Consider the following 26552-nt stretch of genomic DNA (forward strand, 5'->3'; position numbering starts at 1 on the left):
AGCCATGTGCAAAAACCAGACAAGTATAAAGAAGGAAGAAGAACAAGACTATTAAAAGGAAAGCTTTGTGGATATAGAATGAACGTGTCAAGGTTAAAGTATTCCAGTAATCCCAGGGTCAGGAAAAAAGCTGCTGCTAATAAAGTCCTTCTGTGCATTTTATTCACTCCACTAAAGGAAGAAGGGCAGCCAGGAGACCAATTACAAATCGCTCGTCTGATGTTTAATCCCCTTATTTCCATTTCCCATTAAAATGAACTATTTTGTTTTTTGTCCTTCCTAACTCCCCTAAACACCAAATTCCAAAATGTGTATCCTGCACATGGTATTTGACTCCGGGAAAAAGTTTAAATGTGCATTAAACCCCTATTACATTTTAAAGCTTTTGCCTTCCCCCCCCCTTCCTTTGCTGCCTTCTGTTTCAAGAACACTTTCAATGGATTTTAAAACTCTTAGTAAAAAAATCCTAGCTGTTATCATTTCTTATGTGATGAGACTCATATAAGAACTAAACGTTCCTGAAGACAGTGTTTTTCAACCTTGACAACTTTAAGATGGGTGGACTTCAACTTCCAGAATTGATCAGCCAGCATGCCGAACTCCACAGATCTTAAAGTTGCCGAGTTTGAAATATACTGATCTAAAAGAACAAGGAAAATCCTAAAATAACTCAGTGACAATTTGCCTCGAAAATGGCTAATTCCTAGGCTCTAGTATATGTCACAGGCAAAATTCCTAGTTTAGAACTACCAGATACTCAAACAGGCAAAGGAGGACAAGGACAATGGTAGAGAAAATTTATTTCTCTATAGCTGTGCCTATTAATGGCTTTTGGAATGGACAGATACATAAGCCAATCAGAGGGCAGCTAATATGTTTGAATCTCCAGGGTCCTACCCTAACTGTCATAGTTAGCAGTATAAAAGGAGATTCTTGTCAGAAACTCTTTGCTCTTCGATCTTCACTCGTCTTAGCTATTTGGTCTTAACTCTTAGCTCTTAACTCTTCTAGGATCTTCCCTTAGACAACTGTGAGCAGTTTGGAAGTCTGTTAGAAGAACAGTTCTGGTGGTTTATAATAATATTTCTTCTGAGGAAGAATAGTCATAGATAACATAGCATAGAGAGAATAGATATAGAGATAGATATATAGCTGACAGGATAATTAATCATAGTAACTAAGTGCTGTTTATTAATTGTATAGATATTGTTATGTTTTTATTATGTAAATAAAAACATTTACTGTTAAATGATTTAAAGGCTCATTTGTTAAAGTAGAAATTCATAGAGACAAAGGTTCACGGTTCACTGATTTTATTAACCTCCACAACAGACAATTAGTATAAAGGAGGTCAAAAATGGGGGGAAAGGAAGACACGCTAATTGTTTAACCTTCTTGGCATCTATGGCAAAAATAATAGTGAAATATTGCCCCCCCCCCAAAAAAGAGTGTACATAGGCCTATATGTACTTAGGCACTAGAACAGGGGTGTCAAACTTGCGGTGTCACATTGTTGTCACATGATGTATTGTGACATTTTTCCCCTTCGCTAAATCAGGGGTGGGTGTGGCCAGCACGTGATGCATCCCGCCCACGGGCCACAAGTTTGACACCCCTGCACTAGAAAGGCTGGTTTTTCAATTGCAATGTTTTCCAGAAGTTTCTTTATTTTTAACATGTATCTTAGTGATAATATAATATCGACCATGACATTCTTTTCAATTTTCAAATTTCAGAAATGTCTGATGAGCCATGTGTTCTATATCCCACAATGATCCCAGATTAGAAGGGGTTGGATCGTATCTGATTGCTTGAATCAAGAAATAAATTAATTTACATTTAAATAATGTAAATTTAGGCTGTCAAGTGATGTGGAAAAGAAAGAAGCAATACATTTACAAGGTCACGATACATGAACGTTTGAATGACTACTTTTATAAAAGCAGTCTTTCCCCCCCCCAAAAAAAAATGTTTAGGTTTTCCTATACATTAACAGGTCTGGAGCTAATCTGAGGTCAGGAAGATATGCTCGGCTCCCCACTGAAGTGGTACCTATTTATCTACTCACATTGAGCATGCTTTCTTATTGTTAGGTGGACAGGAGCTGAGGTAAGTAGCAGGAGCTCACCCCACCACAGTGCTAGGACTCGACCCACTGAAGCACAGTCCATTAATAACCTGGAGCAAAGACCATTAAGCCATTGAGCCCAGTGCTTCTAATTCCATGAATGAAGAAACTACTAAACTATCTCCACTGGGATTATCAGTAGTTACATGATAGCAAAAAAATCACATGTACACATCACTAAAATCAAGGAAATATATCACCAAAAAGAAAGACTTCTTTGAAAGTTCTTTTCATTTATATATAGACATGGAACTCTAATGATTTGATACAGAGTTATTTTCAACTTGGCAACTTTAGGATGTGTGGACTTCAACACCCAGAATTCCCAAGCTTCCCTCCCAGATTCTCATCATGCTTTATCTAAACCAGATTTCTGCAGATCTGCTTTTCAATAAAAGCATCTGTAAACCAGAAAACATTGCCCCATATACTGTGCCATAAAGACAGTGAAACCTGTTTCTTTTGAGATCCAACTCAATGGGCTGGAGATTCAATATTAAAACTGTCTTAAGACCTATTGTAGTGTTGAGCCTTGTATTTAGTAGTTGAAATACTTCTGTTTTATCTTTCCAGTTACAAATTTTAAAAGGACAAGCATAACCTCTGGCCGTGTTCATAAATTGCTTTCAGCCATAATATGCTTTATTATTAGCTTACAACACTGGGTGAATGCAACTACAGCAGTTTGTAAGTCTTGGCTTGTACCTAAGCATGTTGTATAAACATAAAACAGTTTTTAAAAACCAATGGTTTGGTTAGTATAAGGTGTGAGTTCATTCCCTATCTCACTTTTCTGCTACTCTTTTAAAGTCACTACTTAGCTGCTTCTGGTTGTCTGGTCATAATGTTTCTGATTAGCATCAGCAATTCTTAACATCTTACAAAGAACATTTGAACAAAGACAAAACACAGCAACATTCCCCAAAGCAATATCTTCCAGGAAAAACAGCCAGACGCCCATTAGCCTAAGAAATCAAGTAAGTTGCCAGCCATATGAACAATTTGATGGCTCATGGAGATAGTGCTGGACCAATGTCTTTAGCTAACTACATGGAAATAGCTGCAAATCATAGGTAGCCATAAACTTATCAATGCAAAATCTTGATAAGCTCTCTGAGAATCGTTTATTGGTGAGGTGAGGGGGAAAAAATCCATTGGCATGTAATTTGCTAAGTCTAGCTACTTCGCTTCTTAATTGCTTGTCTTTCCACCCATCTACTCTTCTATTCCTTACCTCTAGTTGACTAAAATAGCTATTTTAATCAGAGAAATTATTTGAGAGAAAAAGTAGGAAAATGCTGTCACCCAGAGATCCTACTTGTGAGGTTTTTGGAGATGACAGAATGTTGATCCAGCAGTTTTACTTATATTCTTATTATTACTCCATAAAAATGAAATTTAATCACCTCAAAAACTTATTTACTCAGTGCACAAGGCTCTCTGAAAATCTCTGAAGCTTCAGTGACAATTCATGTTATCTCAATCTGCAGCAATTTATGTCAATGTATTTTAAACCTCCACTCTTTCCTCCACTCTGTTTCACTGCCTTCAATACCTCAGTATTGCTTTGAATAAGAAGCTATCTAATTGTTTCAAATTCTGTGCCATCTTCTGGGCATGTGGGAAACCTAGGAAATTGTACACAGTTTTTCTCCCCCTCCAAAAAAAAAAAACCTCTGCTAAATCTAGTTTCATAGACTGCAGAAAAAAAATGATTGGAACAGCAAAGAAAAGTTGGGTCTCATATTTATGATAAGGAAAAGCATTTATTCTATTGTGTCTCAAAATGGCTGAAAATTGGCTCATATTAGTATTAAGAAAGGCCTTCTGACGATTGTTGAAGGAAATGTTCACAAGCTTTTTCTCTGCCTCCTGTTTCTTTTTGCTGCTTATCACTCATTTTCCTTCCATCATTTTTTGACTCTTAACATTGTGTGTCTAATGCTTCTTCCATTCCAGTGATCACTGGATGCCTGCAAGACAACAAACATTAATATCTCACTGTTACACTTGGGATGATAAGATGGAAATGAAGATTTCTACGTCAGTTGAGCAACATTTCTGGCTGTGAAAAGAAAAACAGTGAAGTAAGCTCTAAGCTTTAAGTCTGTTTTCAGATAGGCTTGTCCACGGCAATGTTTTTTATCAAGAAAGATCAGCCATCACCCTTGCTGATTTTACAAGTGTTGCACAGAGGTATATTAAATAGCTAACCATAGCAGTAAAAATTAACTGCAGATTACATTTTTACTCAAGAAATATGAACATATAATTTGGAATTATAGCTCTTTAAAACATACTTTCATTAACTGGGAGGCTCTGTACCACAGCAACCTATCCATACAAAATCATTTGGTCTCAGGAGTTTGCGCATGAATTATCTTTAACATAATAATATATTTAGGTTGTTTTTTCCTTCTCTAGAATACGTCATATCTTTTGACTAGATCCCCTGATGGCCAATGATTAGGGATGATGGCAGTTGTGGGACAAAATATCTAATAAGCACTAGATTGAAGACACCTATATCACTCGATAGGTGCATGATTCAAACAGAAAGCAGTGCAGGCCATATACAGTAATTGCAACCACCCAGATATCATATGTTAATGAATCACTTCTTTTATGAAAAAAATATCATAATTTTCAACATGAAGTAAATGATTAAAAAATAAGAATGCAAAGATATGATGACCAAAAATATCATAAAATGATGCCAATCAATAATCAGGCCATCAGCATATCAAAAGTTATTCTAAAAAGCAAAGTTCCTGCCCTATACCAGGAGGACAGGACCTAGGTCAAGGGCCAGAACATAGGACTTCTCTTTACTTACCTAAGCACGTCACAAATATTTTTGGCAACTTTTTTTCTGTTGCCTTCCCATGTTATGACCTTCAATTCATTGCCAATCTCTAAAAAGGACACCTTCCCCATAAGCCAATAGGCCCACATAACAGCAATGAAGCAGGGGTGGGTTCTACTTACCTTTACTACCAGTTTGCAATGGGATCATGCTCGCTTGCTCGCAGATCACCTATGATGACATCCAGGGTGGTGGGCGGAGCCTCCTGCCAGTTTTACTACTGGTTCTTGCAAACCGGTCCGAACGGGGGGCAACCCACCACTGCAATCAAGTGAGGAAAATCTGTTATGATGCACCAGCTATTACATCATAGACAAATCACATAACCTGTAGTGGGTGAATTCAAAGTGGCTCTTATTGATCATTTTGGCTGATGTACTATAGGCACTTCAGTCCTTGATTAATTTTTTCTGATGCCACTGTGTTTTTTGTCTCTCTGAAGAATTAGATACTATGCTCTGACAACATTGTGTAATGGCACTCCAATATTCAACTAACAGCATTGCACATTCTGTAATGTTATAACTCTTATAACTGGTTTAACACAAAGCTAAAATAGCAAAACAGGGTAATGACAAGACAACTTCTCCAAACCTTTGCCTTCTGAACAGAGGAAGTCAGAATTTGTTTCCAGTATAAAGTAAGTAAAGAAAAGGAGAGAAGTGTAAGTAGAAGTGCTGCTTGTAGCTCATCTACCTTCATAAATTCAATATATGTTTTTTTTTTCTTTGTTTTACATAGGTTAGAACAGAACGTAGTGTAAGAAAAGACACTAGGTGGGAACTTGTGATTGTGACATAACATACAGATAGCTAGTGCTGGGTCTGGAGGATGCTTGAATTCAATCCATTGACTTTTGATGTGCTGTATACTCAAACTTAGGATAACACTATTTGGCAGGGAATCAGAACATAAGCAATAGCAGCAGGAAAGGGTGGATACAATCCCAAAACATCTGGAGCAACACTTGAATGCCATTGGCATTGACAAAATCCCCATCAGTCAATAGCAAAAGGCAGCTTTACTTGGAACAACTTACATCCTGTGAAGATATTTCTAACATCGTTGAATATCTGCCTATCCCAGTTCCTTGGGAAGGACTTGTTAGGTGCATAAAAATGCCAAATCCAGTCTAAACATCTGACTGACTGCACCAGTGATGGAATTCAAATTTTTTTACTACCAGTTCTGTGGCCATGGCTTGGTGGGCGTGGTGTGGCTTGGTGGGCGTGGCAGGGGAAGGATACTGCAAAATCCCCATTCCCACCCTACTCTGGGGCCAGCAAGAGGTGGTATTTGCCGGTTCTCTGAACTACTCAAAATTTCCGCTACCAGTTCTCCAGAACCTGTCAGAACCTGCTGAACAGCACCCCTGCTCTGCACCCAGCTATAATAGCAATAGGAGCAACAACAATAATTTGATTTCTTCTACAACTAAAAATGTGATCAAGGTTTGATGGCAGTTGCAGGAAGAACAAGAAACTTACATGATGGTTGAAAACACACTTAATTGCACATTCAGGCACTGAAATTGAAATTGGAAATGGACAGAAAGAAGGTCCTCCAAGAGAAACAAATTTCAAGGGGAAAAAACAGCAGCATCTGTAACAAACCATGATTACTCACACAGATGCAATAAGATTACTATACAAATGCTGCCCTTATGTATTTGCGTAATTGGTATGATATGACGCTGAGCATGCTGAGAGGAGAAATGTTAGTACTAAATTTGTGATATTTGTTGTTGTTGTTTTATCGTTGCAGCACAAATAAAAGACTGGCAAAGCTTTGATGGTGTCACAACTTAATTAGTGAATTTATATCAGATTATATCTGGCCTATCTCACCTAGATTGATCTACCTGGGCTGACGGCTGTATCATTTTCTCCTTCTCCTTCTCCTTCTCCTTTTCCTTCTCCTTCTCCTTCTCCTTCTCCTTCTCCTTCTCCTTCTGCCATATCCGTCATCGGACGCTGGTGATTATGTTGGATCCTATTTTTATCAACAGCCGCACGAAAAATTGCTGCTGTAGGTTTTGTCCAAACCACTTCCTTAGATTTTGAAGCCATGATGTTCTTCTGCCTGGGCCTCATTTGCCTTCAATCGTTCCCTGGAGAATTAAGTGAAGTGTTCCGGGTGGCGCATCACATGTCCAAAATATTCTAACTTTTGCTTTTTAATGGTTTTGATGATTTCCCTTGGCTTTCTCAGGTGGCTTATCGCCTCCTCATTTCTGATCATTGTATCTTTTTTATTTTTATTTATTTATTTTTTTTGATATCTGTTATTGTCTCTTTTTAAATGAGATTTCCTTGGGTCTTAACCTGGTATCTTCAGCGAGCAAAAGGTGGCTGAACCCTGCCTTTGCGTGTTCCACTTTTGTACCAGTGTTCTGAATTGATATTCTTCACAGGAGGTTTCTGTATAATGCTGAGATATGAGTGATACAACCCTTAAAGGGAGAGAGATTTTTCAGCAGTCAAAGGGAGTTTATAGAGGTTAAGTACCGTTTGGAGGCATCATTCAAAAGGAAATGCTTGCAAGAGACAAGAGAGAGGCTCTTGCAAACAATGCAGCTTTTCTTTTTTACATCAGGATTTGCTTTATGAACCACACTGATCTGTCAAATCCCAATTCTATTTATTTAGGCTGTTTGAAAGGAAAGAAAGTCTGAAATCTCAGCTAGGACAGAAATAAAATGGAACAGCTAACAACTCTGGCACGGGGATGCTGACCTTTCCCCCTTCCAACTCCATCAGCATTAAAAAGAACCTGCATATACAGTTCAGTTAAATACTATCCCAGGATGTGTATTGCTCTATAAAGAAAAACATGGAGTACCTGCAGGGCCAACAACTTGAGAAAAGGAATATAAATCAACTTATATTTAAGAGTGACCGTGGATAACCAGAAATGCCATAGAGGCGAATAGAAAAAAACCACCGCTGAGAATCTTCAGACAGACAGACTGCAGAGGTGGGATGCCTCCAGTCTAGTCAGCATGGAAATGCAAATTTCTATCATTTCAGCAAGGTAGTTAAAAGTTTTGGAGATGAGAAACTGTTGTTAGACATGAGATTGGTTTAAACTGGGAAGCCAGCATGGGGTAAATGTTTAGACAAACTATTTTTTCCCTAAGGCCATGGGTCTGCTCTGATTCATTCCCTTGTGTTATTAGCATTCAGAAGAAAATCCAATAAAGATCTAAGTACCTAGTTCCATCCTTATAGAAATTGATGCACCAGTTTTAGCTCTTAATTCCTCAAATATGGCCATGTGCAAAAATAAAGTACCTGAAACACAGCACTGTTTTATCTAGAGCATGCATCCCAAAGTAATCTATTGAAATATCTATTCAGTGATTTACTTTTACTTTACTTTTATTTGATTTGTATACTGCCCTACTCCCGAAGGACTCAGGGCGGTGAACAGCCAACAATAAAATACATACATACAAAATTTAAAAAGCAGAAATAAAATCAAATTAAATAGTTTGGCCCAGACAGAATAAAACCCCAATCAACTTAAAACAAATTTAAACTTTGAGGATTAAAGATATTAAAAATATTAAAATATTAAAATAGTTTAAAAAGAGGGAGAAAGTTAGGCCAGGCCCGCCTGGTGAAATAGAAAGTCTTTAGAGCACGGCGGAAGGTGCGCAGATCCGGGATCCTCCGTATCTCCGGGGGCAGCTTGTTCCAGATAGTAGGTGCCCCCACAGAGAAGGCTCTCCCCCTGGGGGCCACCAGTCGACATTGTTTGGCCGACGGCACCCGGAGGAGCCCCTCTTTATGAGAGCGTACCGGCCGGTGGGAGGCTATTGGTGGTAGTAGGCAGTCCCACAAGTTTTGAACAACAACATACTTTCTTTATGCTGATTTCAGATCTTCCCTTTTGTTTTAGGGGGTCACATTTAAACAAGGAGCATAGTCATTCATGCGTATGTAAATTCGGCAGTTACACATGACTGGGATAGAAGCTGGCTGTGACATCTCAACCATCTATCCCAGGAATCCTCCAAATGGAAATTCTGGCTAGAAATTACCTGTCCATGAGAAAGTATGTGTCAAAATCTGCCAGAGGGAAGATGTACCATTGGAACTGAAGCCTGTCCTTTGTTTTTGTGTTGATGTTTGACTCCTGGTGACTGCAGGGTTTTTTAAAGCAAAATTTCAGAAATACTATAGTTTTCCATTATCTTGTTCCTAGTCTAAGACAGAGGGATTGGCCCAAGATCATCCAGATGGTTGGGTGCTAAGGTGAGACTAGAAAGCATAGTCTCATAAATGTACTTTATTGAAATGTAGTCATAGTCTCCCAAGTTCTATTTAACCAATACACCAAACAGGCTCTCATTTTATACCTCTATCAACATAATGTTGATCATAATGTTGTCTCCTCCATCTTCCAAATTTTGATTGGAAATTAATATATATAATACAGTAAGTGACTTTGAACAGCATCTAATGGAAAAAATGTGATATAAATCCCATTAATAAATTTATTTGTAAAATTTATTAGCTGGTCATTTTGTTATACAGTAAATCTGGGCGACTTATCAACTCAGCTGTTATATTTATCTGACAGATTTTTTAAGAGTTTTTTTCCCCTTCCTTTATTATTCTTATAAATAACTCAAGTCAATGAATATACCTAATACTCCTTCTTTCTCCTTTTACCCACAACAATAACCCTGGGATGTGAGTTGGGCTGAGAAAGAATGGGTGGTCCAAGTCACCCAGCTGGCTTTCATGTTTAAAGTGGGACTAGAACTCACAGTCTCCTGGTTTCTAGCATGGTGCCTTAACTAATCTGGTTATTTTATATATATATATATATATATATATATATATATATATTGCTGGATTCCCATTTGCTTCTTTACCCAATTGCACTTGACATAATCAGTAGATATAATTAATTTTAAAGGCACTGAGTAGATCTGATCTTTTGTTTAAATTGATACTATTGCTGCTGCCAAAAGAATGACTAGAATTATATATAGCTTTGAAAACAAAAAATGAACTATCCCATTATTTTTGTATTTACATTTGTACAATAAATATAATTGCTAGTTATATAATTTTTCATTTTCTCCAAACAGATGTGAAACTCTTTTAATAGGTATTCCTGTTAACATTTAAGACAGTCAAGCACTTTAGACTGTAAATTCCCTTTTTGATGTTTCTTGGCCTAGGATAGGTCATAATTCACCTCCTGATTTCACAGTTCTTATTTCATAATTCATTAAGTCAAATAAATATTTGAGGATAAAAATCAATTTATAAATAGTATATTTCAACAAAGTACATTTATGAATTCATATTTGTGTGGGAAAGGGTGTTTATGACATTCCTATACCACTTTGTGGGGAAGTTTGTGATAGTACACATACAATAACAGAGAGATTATTTGGGTATTGTGCTAAATCATAAAGTAGTTTTTTTGGCATGAGATTAGTATATTGTGCGAACTGATCCATTATGGTTTATAAAACTCCACATCACAGTTTATAAAAGCCACTGCGAAGCAAGCCATGGATTGGGTACAAATTAGCCCAGTGGTTGATTTAAAATTAACCGGTGTACTTCATGGTTGACTTGAAATGCCTAGTTTTGCTCATCAAACTTTTTCTAAATGAGCCTTTGCTTTTCTTACCTTCTTCAACTCATCCCCTCATCCCATGTTCTGAAATAGTTCTGGAGACTTAAAATGAGTCAAAAAAGGCCATTTTGTTTGCAAGAAGATGCTTTTCTACTACTGCAATGACACAACTATTTTTTTAAAACCGTACATATTAGAAATAGGACAGCAGAGATCCATGAATGAGCATCAGTAAAACTGTCAGAGACCAGAGGTAATTTGATCCTATCATCAGTGTAAGTATAATAGGCTTTAAAGAAAATAATAGAGTTTAGCACTTCTAGGGTTAAAGGGGCAAATTAGTTTTCTTTAATCTATTTGTGTTTCAAATAACATGTTATTAATAAAGACGTATCAGGATAATCTTATATTCAGAGCTTTGTTTCATTTTAGTAAAAGGATAGCTCCACTAATAGCCTTGTCTTCTAACCTCCTTGTGCTCTTGTTAAACATTTCAGAAGAAGTCCTTTGGGACAAAGGAACAAGTGAAGTAATTTATTCCTACATACTTTTTTACTAGCCTCCCTCCCCCTTGCCCTGGCACACACACCTATTTAATTTATAAATTAAGCTCATTATTCAGTGCCATCTAGTGGAAATTGCCAGGATATTGTTATATTAAACCACCTTCCACAGTCTGGTGCCCTCAGATGTTCCCCAGTCTTCTGTCAGCTATTAGCTATTATGTCTAAAGGCCATGGGGACTGGATTATCTGGAGAGGTCCTAGTTGAGGAATAATTATCTGGAGAGGTCCTAGCTGAGCAAGGCTAGACTAGGTGCTTGCCTTACAGGATTTCCTAATTAGATGGTCAAGAGTTCACTTCATAGGCATCCTGCTTATCAACTTGATCCTTGTTCAATCAAAACATTACCTACATGGATACCTACATGTAATTTCTTGTTAATTTAAATAAATGGTTTGCCATTGACTTTTTCCAAACTGTATTTTTGCTTTTCAGGTAGTGAGTGCCAAGTGGATTGCCATACAACAACAAGCAAGGTTTAAATCCAGTTAAGTTATATATTTTTAAAAAAAATCTTCTAGGTGCTGCCGCCTGCATGCTCAAATTAGGGATATTCATCCCTAATTTGAGCATGAGTTTGTATAAAGATCTTTTTTTTTACTTCACCTTCCTATTCATTTGAATATTTGGCTACTATTTTGCCTATTTTTTTATGCCCAGTTTTGCATGCATTTATTTTATTTATTTCTCCTATTGTTTTATACCCTGTTTGAACCTTTCAAGGCAGCTCACAAAAGAAAATATTTAAGAATATATTGTTCAGTTTAACAACCAGAAATCAGCTGATGGCACTCTAGAACAGCGGTCTCCAACCTTGGCAATTTTAAGACTTGTGGATTTCAACTCCCAGACTTCCTCAGCCAGCAAAGTCCACAAGTCTTAAAGTTGCGAAGGTTGGAGACCTCTGTTCTAGAAGGAATATAAGCTAGTAAAGGAGTTCCATAGCATGACAGCAGAGCCAGAAACAACTTAAGAAAAGGCAAGCTGGGAAAATATGACTTTCTAAAACACTTTAAAAGAGATTCAGATTAAGGCCCTTTGTGCCACAAATGTTTATTCCAGGTTTGGATTCCTTTGGCAAACACCAAAGAAGCCTAACTCCCATCAATGTAATACATTATTTTCATAGTGTTCCAACTCCATAAATATTGCCTTGTGATCAGGACAGAGAGACTATATAATCATACGCAACCACTCTTACTTTTATTTATTTATTTAAATGTTGCTAAGTTGTGGAAGGCCCAGACAAACAAGGAGGTCTTTCATTGACAAAGTATTCCTTCTGATTTGGCACCAAATAGAAGGCACTCCTCACATGGGATATTGAGAAAAAAATGTCTTCCCCATCATCAGGTACTTCACATCAGAGGATAGGAAGGATTCAGTCTCAAGCCCATTTAGGGCTTTAAAGGTAATTGCCAGTACTTTGAAGTGCGGTTGGAAATGGATCAGCAGCCACTAAGGTAGTTTCCCTTTAGCTGGTCCCAGCTAGTAACTTGGCAGCTGTGTTTTCTACTAAATCAAGGTTCAAAGGCATCTTCAAAGGCAGACCCCTGTACAATTCATTGCAATACTGTAGTCTAATCGGGATGTTGCCAGGGCAAAGATCATTTTAACATGAAATCTCAGAAAGAGCTACAGCTGGCTGGCAACCTAAGCAGATGGTGAAATGCTATTGGACTGCTGGACTCCTAAATACGCTCACAATGCTATCCAGAAATATTATGGTTGAGTTAGACAGCTTGTAGCCCTAGGGCTCCATGCAACATCATATGATCTATTTTCAGAATAAAAGATCTTAAGCCATCCAGCAAGTAGTCTATCTTTCCTTAGCCGCCTGATTGACAAGAATCTCATGAGGAGTTGACTTGCCCATATTAATTCTGATCCAACTACTGCTGGATGTTGCTTACATGTCACCTTCAAACCAAGAGCATCTCTATAGAGAATGTAATTTTGTTCAGGACAAAATCTCTCCGAAATTCACTAATGGGACCTCTGCTTTGTCTGTAGCAGAATTCAAAGTATTGGCCTATTTGAGGTTTGACAGTGTGTGTGACTATTAGGGCTGTGTAAAGAGATACTTTGCAAGGTGCTTTAGCATGAATAAAGCACATCTGTTTGAAGCATTAAAACAGTCATGTCTTTTCCAAGACTCATATAATGCTTTTAAACCTTCCCCCTGTTGTTTTTACTTTTATTGCATGAAATGCCATCTCACTTCCTGGTAGGCAACAGCAGATGTAGGTTTTTTGCATGCATACATATTGTGGAACAATTGAAACTTAAATAATATGAATGCATTAACACCTTGAAGAGGACTGCTTTGTTCTTGCTAACATATTTTGTGAACTACTTTCTTTGAATGTTTGGCACAACCCTGCAGTAATTCAGAATATTTTGAATGGGTAGGCTCATAATGACCTAATTTCACAAATAATATAGGATATATTTCACCTTTCATGTCAACAGTCCCACTTGACTTCTGACTGGCATGCTGGGAACTGTCTTCCAAAACAGCTTTGGGGTCAAGATAAAAAAGAGAGTCAGTTTGGTCTGGTTTAGGCATTAATTTAATTTAATTTAATTTAATTTAATTAATTAAATTTATATGCCGCCCCTCTCTGAAGACTCAGGGCGGCTCACAATACATTTAAAAAATCATTATAAAAAGACATTGAAAAATTAAAAACATTAAAAACATTGAAAACTCATTCACACCATTCATGGCTGGATCTCGTCAGATCACAAGAGCGAGATCAACAGCCCCAGGCCTGCCGGAAAAGCCAGGTCTTCACTGCTTTTCGGAAGGCCAATAGGGTGGGGATGGTCCGGACCTCAGGAGGTAACTGGTTCCAGAGAGCTGGGGCAGCCACAGAAAAGGCCCTCCCCCGCGGGCCTGCCAGCCGACATTGTTTAGCTGACGGGACCTGGAGGAGACCAACTCTGTGGGATCTTACCAGTCACTGGGAGCTATGAGGCAGAAGGCGGTCTCGAAGATAACCTGGCCCTGAGCCATGTAGGGCTTTAAAGGTAATAACCAACACCTTGAATTGTGACTGGAGACCAAGAGGGAACCAGTGCAGCTCGTGGAGAATTGGTGTAATGTGGGTGTACCTAGGTGCACCGACGACAGCTCGCGTTGCTGCATTTAGGCTAGAAAGTGGGAGACCATGAATCAAATCCTACCTTAGCCATAAAAGTGACCATGGGTCAGTCACTCTCCCTTTCAGCCCAACTCACCCCACAGAGTTGTTGTTGTGGGGAAAATAGAAGGAGGAAGTTATGTTAGATTATGTTCACTACCTTGAGTTATTTATAAAAATAATAAAGGTGGAATATTATAAACAAATAAATAAATTGCTGAGGGCAGAATAACAAAATTATATCATATTTGACTTAAATTCAATTAATTTAAATTTATTAAAATTTAATTAACTTTTAATTAAAAGTTAGAATGATGACACTCCATGCATTGGCTGATCTTGTCATTCTGCCTCTTTAGAAAATTCAGTTCATGGCTATTGGATTATGGATTTGAAAGATTGGAGGAACCTAGTGGATTAATTTGGATTTGGATTATTAAGGCTATTTGACAGAACATTCTACGAGACAAAAGAAGAAAGGTGATAGAAGAAAAGAGAAAAGAAGAAAAGTAAGACTTTAAAATTTGGACAATTGGGAAGATATGTAACTGGAAAAATCACAAGGCTGTAAACCACTAATTTTTTTTTAAAGATTATAGATTTAGGAGTTTGGGAGGCATAACTATGGGATTGATTGAATTTTATTAAATTGGAGTTTTTAAATATTGAGACATTGGAACCAAAGAAGTATACTGAATAATCTTTATTAAATTGTTACAAAATGGATCTACAGGGGATAATAGAAGCAAATGAAGAAATAATTTTAATGCTCAAAAACATGCATGAAAATATAAAGAACAACAAAGAGACAAGGGGACTGTCTAAAGATAAAGAAATGAGTATAGAAACCACTCAACAACTGGGGGGAAAAGATGAACATGCATATCCAGGAAATAGATTAGAAATTAGAAGAAGCAGCGGAAGGAAAAAGTCAAAACGAGATGCCAGAAGGTAAAGATAATGAAAAGAAAGGATTAATAAGTAGGAATCAATCAGATAATTCCTTAAAAACTTACAACAGAACAGAGAGAAAAAAGGAAAATCTCTTCAAAAAAAAAAGAGAGAAAGGATTGGAGAGAGAGAAAAGAAAAATCTCTTTAAAAAAAAGAAAGTCTTACTGATGGATGTTGAAATAATGCAGCAGAAAGAGAAAAAGGGCAACCCAAAGGGAATGTTCAGTAGGTATAAAAATATCAAAAAGAGTTATAAGACTCCAAGAGAGAGAAATAAAAGGGTAATTAAAAAGTCAATAAATTATGGAACTCCAAAAAAGTTAAGAGATGATGGATAATGATAAAACATATTAATAAAAAGGAAAAAAAATGGAAAATACAAATAGGGAAAATAGTAGCATACATATTAACAGGTAATAGAATCTATTATAATTAAAAATAAGCTAAGCTTAGTAGGTGGAAGTTTAGGATTATGGTAATCTAATTGTATTATTAATATTAAGAGTGTGTTAAAGTATATTTTGAACTTAAACTTTTAAGGATTAGAAATTGTGGGGATTTTGAGATATAGTCCTGGGATTGATTAAATTTTGTTAATATTTGGCCTTATTAGTAGTCCTAGACATTTGGGATATTGAAATTATGGTGGAATGATAAGTAATTTTCAAAATATTAAATATTAGTAACTTAGTAGGAGATAACAAATACGCAAAGAAATGTTATTTATATTTAAATGAATTAATGGAAAAAATTATAAAGAATTATAAAGAGAGAATGGTACTGTTGAAATCGGAAGATCAGGACTATGCATACTGATTCATATTATTACTGTTAGCATTGTTTATAAAAGATTCGACCCAGTCAATACAATGCCCACAAAATATATCTGGCGTGTATTATATTAAAAAAATTAAAAAACTATTTTAAAAAATGAAAATTCAGTTCACTGGCGACTTTCTGAAAACCTTTGAGAAGCACATCCAACACTATTGTTGGTTTCAGGCAGCATGGAAGATCTCAGCTGTTCTTCCCTGACAAACAACAAGCGTAAGATGATGAGAGCATGAAAGTCTTACTCTGCTAATTAGAACTGAGATTTGGTTCAGAAATTTTAGCTCTGAGGATATATGTTGGTTGTGAAATTGTGGCTTTAAATCAAAAGGAACAACTTCCATGTCAGGAACAAACTTTTTTTTTTTCTTATTGATGTTGCCCTCAGCTTCCTTCCTATTCCAGGTTTTTATTTGTAAATATATAAGCAAATCCCTAGAAATGTTTGAAGCTAATCCAGTTCAAATCTTTTTTAGATTTTTTTATCCTACCTTTATTATTTCTATGAATAATTCAAGGGTGTGAACCAGGGGTGGGTTCTACTTACCTTTACTACCGGTTTGCAACAGGGCATGCGCAGAAAGTTCCTGATGATGTTGGAGTCAGTGGAGTCAGAGCCTCCCGCTGGTTTTACTACCAGTTCTTGCGAACCGGTCCGAACCGGGGGCAACCCACCACTGGTGTGAACATACTTTATACTCCTTCCTCCTATTTTTTCCACAACAACAGCAACCCTGTGAGGTGGGTTGAGGTAATTTTTTTAAAAAAATAAAATATATTTAGATCAAATGTTATTTGATTCTGAATCCCAGATTAAACATTCAATTTACCAATTCAGCTTAAATTTTGAGTTTGACTGACTGACACTACCTGAATATATAGATAAAATAATATATATATGTAAAAAGTTAAAATCTCGGGTGTTTTCCCGCGTCATTATAAGTTTGTTAGTTAAAATGTTTAAAATCCTGGCTAAGATCACAGCTCAGAATCCTCTAAATTCCCAAACAAAAACCTTTTTAAGGTCTTTCAAAAACTCTGGCTGAAATCCTAACCAACACTTTAAGGTTAGGCAACGTTTTGACAAGCTCTCTACCTTGTCATCTTCGGGTCTTTATTATCAGTTTAGAAGCTGTGGGTCATGCTTCATTATACTAGCTGCAGCCTGAATGCGTGTTAACGGTCCAGTTTTTTCTGGCTCCCTATTACCAAAAATAAAATAAAATATATGTCTGTGTTGAGAGAGTTTATCCTTTGTAAGGGAGAAATAAGTTGTTTTATGTAAGCTTCTTAGATGTATTCCATTTGTTGACATATGCCCTCAAAAATATTATCATCCTTAAGTTTAAATAACGGTGTATACTGCCAATAATTATAAAAGCATAAATCCTTATAAAATGAATTATATTCAGTTTGTCACACTATTCAGTTCTAGACTCTCTTGATTTTCATCTTATGAAAATCATAATGACAGATAATATACTTGATGGCAGTTTGATATTTTGTCTTGTACCTATTAGAACCAGTAAACACACTGAATTGAAAATACAATATTAACTATAGGTCAGAGATAATGCTTCAGACTTATGTGTGTGTGTGTCTCCATTTGTACACACCTTTAAAAGTTACATTGGCTGTGGGCTTAACCCAAATTCGTTCTGTCTGCCTCTGGTACCTGCTTGAAACACTTCTCTCTAATCCTAGATTATCTCAGTACAGGGATTTTGCTTGTTCCTTTCAAATGCCAGAAGCACTTGTCAAATTGAAATGGGACAGACTTTTTCAGGGGGAAAAACACCACCTGTGATCACTTGTTTCTGCCGATGGGCAACTTATTTTATCACACTGAGAAAATCCAGAGCCAGCAGAACAGGAATGAATATTGGAAGAAGAAGATCTCTGTTCTTTAGTAAAAGTAAAGGTTTTATTGTGCTGACCTACAAAATTTATGTAAAATTGTCTTCTACATTTTGCCAGCTATGTCCCCTCTTGGTATGTTGTTGTAGTTAAGTGTGAATGTAACCTGCAGAGTCCTTAATAACCAGTGGAGGAATGTAAAGCAAGCGCATATGGCTTTGTTCATTTAGAAATCTTCCCCTTGTGCTGGTGCTGCTTTTGATTTTAAGAATATTTTTTTTCTTTTCCAGGAAAAAAATATTGTGCATTGCATTTCTGTAGCATGAAATCCAGCTTATTTTTCTTTGATTTTTTTTTTTTTACAACTGACTTAACTAGATATCACATAAACACCACCATCCAATTAAGTAGTCTTCAGACTCTTTGGAAAGCCAATCCAGCCAATTGTATTGTGCCATTAAATTACTTTCCCTTCTTTGGAAGTTCTAAAGAAATGAAGTTCTAAAAGAAATTTGACAAATTCAGCATTCTTTAATCCTTCCATCTCTGAAGAGGCAGAAAAGAATGAGGAGTCCATCTCTAGTGGCATCATCCTCAACTGGCTCTCCATGATTTTTGTAATACTCTGTAATACTCTGTATGCCCCTCCATCTCAGAAATCAGGATGTGACCATTTCCCAGTGTCCTTTGTGTCTGGGACAACTACAAGGTTGCTTATTTATTTATCAGATTTCTACTACCATTCTCACCTGGCTCTGGGTGGTTTATAAACATCATTATAAAATAATATAAACATGGAACTAAAATCATAATAAAAATGAAAGTTAAAAACAAGGTTATAAGTTTACAAATTAAAAGTTTTAAAAAATCAAATTTAAAATGTGTCTTTTATCAGGATAACCTGGTCTACCCAATCATGGGATGGAGCATACTGCTTCCACTTTCGCCTTTCAGCCCCAATCCAGGAGCCTTCACAGGCAGTCACTATTGCGACAAAGAAATAAAGTGAGACTAGTATAGATCTATTTTAAGCTATTTATAGCTCTCATTAGCTGGCCGGTACATACGGAACATACAAGGATTCAGGTCTATAGAGCCTGAGTCCTGAGCACACTCTTGTACTGCAGTGAGTCTTGGACCCTTTACGCACGGCAGGAGAGAAAGTTGAACACCTTTCATATGCGCTGTCTCTGACGAATTCTTGGCATCACCTGGCAGGACAAAGTTCCAAATAGTGCAGTCTTGGAACATGCTGGAATTTCTAGCATGTATATACTATTGAAACAGCGATGTCTACACTGGCTGGGGCATGTCATGAGAATGGCTGATGGTCGGATTCCGAAAGATCTCCTGTATGGAGAATTAGTGCAGTGAAAACGCCTCAGAGGGAGACCACAGCTGCGATATAAGGATATCTGCAAGAGGGACCTAAAGGCCCTGGGAATGAACATTAACAACTGGGAAACCTTGACCTCCGATCGTTCAGCTTGGAGGCTAAAGACGCAGCATGGCCTTCTCCAATTCGATGAGACACTTGTTCGGCTGGCTGAGGCAAAGAGGCAGTCCCGAAACCAGCGAAATCTGGGGGCTGGGCAGGGGACAGAATGTATCTGCCCTCAGTGTGGAAGGGATTGCCAGTCTCGAATTGGCCTTTTTAGTCACACTAGATGCTGTTTTAGGACGTCTTTCCAGAGCACGATACCGTAGTCTCTTGAAACTGAAGGATGCCAATGACCATTAGCTAGCCATACCCTTCCGGGATTTTGTATCTTAGCAGAATATTATTTCATGTAAAAAAGTTGGGTTTAGGACCTGTATACTGCATGAGTCAAAAAGAGGGCTGTGAAAATATTTACAAACCCCTCACATCCTGGGCATAAACTGTTTCAACTCCTACCCTCAAAACGACGCTATAGAGCACTGCACACCAGAACAACTAGACACAAGAACAGTTTTTTCCCGAACGCCATCACTCTGCTAAACAAATAATTCCCTCAACACTGTCAAACTATTTACTAAGTCTGCACTACTATTAATCTTCTTATCGTTCCCACCACCCATCTCCTTCCATTTATGACTGTATGTCTGTAACTTTGTTGCTGGTATCCTTACAATTTATATTGATATTGTTTCCTGATTGCTTATTTGTACCCTATGACTATTATTAAGTGTTGTACCTTATGATTCTTGATGAACGTATCTTTTCCTTTGTATACTGAGAGCATATGCACCAAGACAAATTCCTTGTGTGTCCAATCATACTTGGCCAATAAAAAATTCTATTCTATTTAAGGTAAATATATAATTATATATATTTCCCAGTACCCGAGATTTCTAAGGCCAGAAGATTTAGCCACCCATTCCTAGGCTCTGGGCTCATCTAATGTTTACATGATAGGGTCATGCCCTGACAATCCCACTCTTTACTTAGGTAATGATCTTGCCATCCTCTCATCACCAGCCTGTGCTTTAACTAGTCTGAAATTGCCCCTAGTATACCAGGGTCAAGGCAGTCTTTTTCCACTTTATCCCCTGACAATGATTCTACCAAAATTTTAAGGTATGTAAAATCTATGAAGTTTTGCTATGTATTATTTTGAAAGCAACTAAACTGCTGTGTGACAAGAAATGTGTTTTGGGAGTACCAGAAGACAAAGACATATCCTTTCCCCTCTGGTCCCTAGTCAGCCTCCACCCCAGCCATCCAAGACATTTGTTCTTTTCATTAGCACTTGATTTCCTGAATTACTTTCACACCCATTACCCCCCTCTATTTTTTTGACACCAACTTCTCTCAGACTATCAAGAAAGTAGACAAGAGTAGCATAAATCCACAGCACTATTTTCTCTGTGGAAGAAAAGGAACCATATCTGAATATATCTACTTCAACAAGTAGATATTTCTGAAATGACATTATTGTCATTTCACTACTTTTGATATAGCTGTCCTGCTTTTGCTTATTAAAGAGCCCCCAAAATAACGAATTTGCTTTTTATTCATTTATTTGGTAACCAGTATTTTCCCTTCCCTTCTCCTTACTTCTCTCCTTGAAATGAAATACTGGTCACCAAGCATGCTTCGTTTTTCAACCCTTATATGGCCTAGCTAGTCAATAATTATGGCAAGAGCTACATCTCTCAACTCTGGGGCTATTTTTGTTGTGGTGTCTTTCCATTGTCTGTCTTTATTCTACATTTAATTTGAGAGATGCCAAAATGGGATTTGAAAAAGAAGCAGACATAACTGTCTGGAGGAAGACAGGCAAAGTTCTAAAGTCACACACAGTTCCTGCTTTGGTGTCCTACTTGGTGGATTTTTTGTCCACACAGTACTGGAAATTACGTGAATGAGGCTCATTGGAGTCTAGGGCTCTAGGCAGTTGTCCAAGGATCCCAGGTTTGATGTCCATCCATCCTTATAGCTACTTGACTTAAAAGTTAGCACACTCAAACAAGAAAACAAACTGATAGATGGATAAAGGCTAGTTTGAGTCAGCCCATAGTACTGCCTCCCTCTAACATTAATAGACAATTTTAGTTCCAGATGGAAACAATATCATCTTGATGAATTGTTCTTTTATGACTTTTCATAACAAGCTCTCCTTTCTCTGGGACATGAAACATCTAAAAAAATTTTTAACACAAATTGTTCTGCAAATGGAAAGACAAGAAGCATTTACTACCCAGGAATGTTTTCCTGAACAGCCAATCTTATATATTTAGACTATATTCAAATTGAGAATGGCTTTGATGCTGGCTTGATTTAATTCTTTAGCCATTGTGGAAGCCAGATTTATACAAATTTCCATATGTTGACCAATTATATGCATGTGGTGTGGGTGCATAGACTTTCTTGCCCACATTAAACTGTACTCCTGCTTTTATAAAGATATTAGAAGCTGTTTTATTTCCCGACCTGGTAAAATACCAAGTTACTCTGATATTTTCAATGGACAAGTTCTATTTTCTGATCAAAGAGTCTCTACCTCTCTGCATATTGTCAAACTTTTCTGGCAAGATAACATTTCAGCAGACCAATTCCCTTACCTCAATATAATATAACTCTGTCTAACTTCTGAACAATACTACATTGATAGATGTCATTTCATTCTATTTTATTTTAATCAACATTTATAGTAGTTTTTTTTAGCTTTATACTTTTGTTTTAGACAAATAATATTCTGGTTGTGGGGTTTTTTATTTTGTTTTATTGGTTTTTTTGGCCCTACCAATGTAGTTTAAAGTAGTAACAACAGTGGCAATAATATTCAGTATCATTCTTTTAGCTTCAGTTTTTTATCTCCTCCTTTTAAACAATGTCTTAATTTGTTTGTTCTACACCAGTCTTTCACTGAAATACAGTTTGGCTGACTGACTAGTTTGATGCTATCCTATAATTTTGTCCTTAAATAATTTGCCTCAGAATAGTCGCTGCTAATCTTACAACCATAATTAACCCACATTAGCATTAGGTTTTCCAACTTGACAAAACAAAGTATTCCCTCCCAGGAGGAACAATAACAAGTAGTAAAAACAACAATAAACAGATACATAAACATTTACCAAATGTCTTCTCTGCATCCTCATTTCAGAATATCATTCCTTTAAGCTGCCTTTTGTTGTTTCCTCAGAAGTGTCTTCTTGCTGAGAGATGCTGGGAATGCTAATAAAAATAAAGCGAACTCTACACCTCTTCCCTAGCATTTGAGCTTTCCATTCATCATGAAATTTCACTTTTTTGACATCTGGCACTTCTCATCTTGTCTTCCCATTTGGCACTGCCTTCCCACTGTCCTAAGTGAGAACAAACAACCTTCCATTTGTCAAGACTTTCAGCACAAATGACCTCTCTTTTTCCTCACATAAAGACACATATAGTAATCAGCTGAACAAGATAATCTAAAGTGGATTTCTTTCACCCTGTTTGACCAGGAGAATTATAGCATTTACTTAAATAATAATTGCTTTTCTTTCAAAGTGCTTCAATAAAGTAGACACCTTCAATTCAACTTCAGCCCTTGATGACTTACAGGCAGACCCTTGTACAGCTTTCCTAGCAACTGTACAGAAGTCATTTATCATTACTGCTTTCAGGCATTTTCTTTTAGCTTCTTAGTCTAGGCTATGGCCCTGAACTTCCCTGATGGTTTCTCATCCACTATGTTTAGCTTTTAACCCTAATCAAGGACAGCCAAGTGTTGTCACCTGCTGAGCCTTCGAAGTACCACTTTCCAACAAAAATTGCACAAGGCATATAGCAATCTTTCCCAGATATTGCTCTTGTTTTAAGTTTGTGGTGGAAATTTGGAAATTTATCTGGGTTTGCTACTTTTACTAAACCAATTTTCCCTTTTTTAGATGGTTAGATTTCAACTCCTAGATCTGTAGCCAGCATGACCATTCTAGGAATGAATTCCAATGCATTTGAAAGGTACCGCAGCAGGCTAGGCTGTGCTACCATTCAGATATAATCGACAAATATAATAGACAAAAATGAATGTTGCCCATCTGGTTAATGGACCAATCATTGTAATAATGTCTTTTCTATAGAGATACATATTATATATCTATAGATATATTTACTTATCTACCTTACTGCCACTGCTAGGGATGATCTCTTCTCATCCTATTTTTTTTTCTTCTTCATTCCTCTTCTCATTAATTGACAAATCTAATAAAAATGTTTCTAAAGCTTGGAAAATAGACATGCCTTATTTGAAGACAGAGTAAGCATTAATAATACACTGGAGAATGAAAGGACAGTTTGAAAGCCTTAGAAAAACTCAGATCGACATCCTTAATGTAAAATCCAACACTTCCTTTGTCCATAGTGGAGCTTTGCTCAATATCTTCTTACTACAGGATGGTTTAAAATCTGAGCCTATCCATTAACTAATCAATGCTGTTCTTAAAACACATATAATATGCAGTCATTTCTTTTCCATGCATTATATTGACACATCTTTGTAACTATAAACAGTTCATTCTGCCCCCAACCCAGTTTAATCTTGCTGCAGTAGTGATTACTGATTTCAAGAGGATTTTTGAAAAAGATGAAAAAGAATAGCAATACCTCATTCAAAACCTAAAAATTTTAATATCATGCTAAAAAAAAAAGAAGAAGATATAACTCATGCTATGTTAGACCCAAGCCAAGTCTTTAGGAAAGCCATCAAGAATTGACTGTTTCAAAAAGCTTTTGGGGATTGGAATGGAGATAACAGCAGGTTGCAAATGACAATACTGTTTTTGTGGTGCATTGGGATATTGATTATTATTGTTTATTGCTTTATCCTTTATTTACAGAGGTGCAGTATTCCTCTGTCATAGCTGTGATTCAAGCAGCCTAAAAAAATTAAATAATAAAAAATGAGTCTTGGAGGAAGGAATAATATAACTTGAGGGACCATCTCATCCCACTGGGGGTGACCCAGCCCACTTATGCCAGAGGAGGAGGCATGCTGCGGGTCCCATCAGCCTGATTATTCCAGCTGGCAGGGTTCACGAGGAGGGCCTTCTTTGCTGTTGTTCTTACCCTCTGCAACATCTTGCCCTCCCCCGCATGTGAGGTTGGTCCCAACCCTCCTATCCTTTCGTAAGGGCCTAAAGACGGGGCTCTGCTAGCCAGCTTGAGGCCCCAGTGGGGGAACAGCACAGTGGAGATGGCTGATCAAATAACAACAGATCCCACTCCTTCCACTCTGCCCCTGCCCCTCCACATGTCCTTAGATTTTAAAGTTTGATTTTCATTTACTTATTTTTTAATTGTATATGTGTAGACATGCTTTTATGACTGTAACCCGCCCAGAGTTACCCTATGGTAAGATGGGCAGCCAATAAATGTTATGAATAAAATAAAATAATAGTAAACATAATAAATATGCGAGAAGGCTTGTTGATGCTTGTATTTTTCTATTTCTCCTATATTTCAAATGTCTCTAAAAGACGACATAACTTGCTCATACTTCTTTGCTTGTTTTGCTATTTCTCTCCTATTTTTTTAGACCAATTAGAAGCTTGGTTAGGCATCATATAAACCACTTCAAAACATCCAGCACATAAAGAGATGCTTCTTACTTCATATTATATTCATTGTTCCCACATGGAAGTCGTTAACAAACTGTTTTTAATGAGGTATCAACTCACGTCATAGTGATGTTTGTTAGCTCTTTACCACATGGATTTGCCCTATTGATTGTAGCTCCATATTGTAACTCCCACCATAAGGAATACATTGTGCTATTTTGCACTGTTTGTAGTTTGCTTGATTTACATAATAAATAATGTACAGATATTATGATGCCGTATGAACTATTATAACAACTCCAGTGTTGATCTTATAACAAAGAGTTCATAATATAATGAAACTTTAATTCAATATAATATAGTTTAATCAAGTTATGAACTAATGATTGCTGATTCAGAACCATGGCTATATAAAATATTCAAGAGAGTGATGCAAAAAGAGTAGTACATAATTTATTTTTATAATCAAAGAAGACTGCATCTTTCCCCAAAACTCTCATATTAACGCCCTATACTATAGTTTAATTTAAACACTATCCAGCTTTTAACAACAAACTTGTATATTGCTAATGTTGATGGTAAGTAAAACAGACAATTGGCCTGGTGTATAAAGCACATAGAGTCTTTGTGGCCTTACTAGTATTTTAAGAAAACCATACTATTTTCTTAAAATATACACATCTGAATATTAAGGAATGAACAATCAATAACATTTTAATACTTTTCCAAATCCCTTTGGGTCTCTCTTTTTTAAAAAAAAAACACAATATAATGAAAGTCAGCAATTTTCAGAGCAATCCAATGTATATTTACTCTGAAGTAAATCTCTGTATTCAATTGAGCTAATTTCTAGGTTGATATGCATAAGACTGTACTGTTGATTTCTCAAATTGCCATAATCAAGTGCCTTCCTATTTCGTTCTCAAAATTTATGAGACAAAACTAGTATAATTCTGAGTCTCATTTTCTTTTTCACTTTCTAGATTGGTTGACCTAACAGAGAGAGGAAAATCACAAGAGATGAAAGCACATATGAAAAAAATGTGGTGAGGGGAGCCTGCTATTCTGTAATGGTCTGCTCCTTTGCTGAAGTTAATTTAGCTCCACAAAAAAAAAAATGTATTTGCTTTAAGAAAATGAAAACAACATGGACTATTTCAGATGGTTGCATGGCTTCCAGCTGTAAATTGCAATGTGCAAATAAAGAGCCTAGTCTCTGATTTACTTTTAAAGACAAATGTTTGCCACACAAAAAAAGTGTAATACAATGGCACATAGCTTTTTGAATTCATAGGCATACCTTTATAAAACAAACAAAGTAAATGGATACCACGGAGAAGCTGAGGATTTTTCTCTTTCCCAAGCTGTACGGGTCATGTGATCTCAAGAAATAAAACAAACTTTTTATTGTAATATTTGATGCAGTTGAGAACTATAAGTGCAAAAAGATGTGTCTGTGCTCAAAGACAGGCCAATGTTCCAATGAATTAAATATAGGATAGAATTTGATATCTCAAAATACTGAGGTCCATCCATCAGTTATAAAATATACTCTAAATTAAACAATTTAGAAGCAA

General features: G+C 36.7%; 3 long non-coding RNA genes across 3 annotated transcripts in view; 2 read left to right on the plus strand and 1 right to left on the minus strand.

Annotated features, from left to right (window-relative positions):
- LOC117679934 (uncharacterized) overlaps nt 1-1249 on the plus strand; it is a 119154-nt gene extending 117905 nt beyond the window's left edge. The window contains exon 9 of the long non-coding RNA XR_004595488.3: nt 1-1249. This is a non-coding gene — a long non-coding RNA (uncharacterized LOC117679934).
- LOC132710415 (uncharacterized) lies at nt 950-22701 on the minus strand. The gene is made up of 3 exons (XR_009621114.2): nt 22513-22701; nt 5117-5255; nt 950-4101 (listed from the first exon to the last, which is right to left on the minus strand). It is a non-coding gene; the product is annotated as an uncharacterized LOC132710415 (long non-coding RNA).
- Nucleotides 16749-26552, plus strand: LOC148112568 (uncharacterized). The gene is made up of 2 exons (XR_015729294.1): nt 16749-16833; nt 25959-26552. It is a non-coding gene; the product is annotated as an uncharacterized LOC148112568 (long non-coding RNA).

This window comes from Pantherophis guttatus, chromosome 8 (assembly GCF_059756535.1).
Source record: "Pantherophis guttatus breed Tessera chromosome 8, ASM5975653v1, whole genome shotgun sequence".
Lineage (NCBI taxonomy): Eukaryota > Metazoa > Chordata > Lepidosauria > Squamata > Colubridae > Pantherophis > Pantherophis guttatus.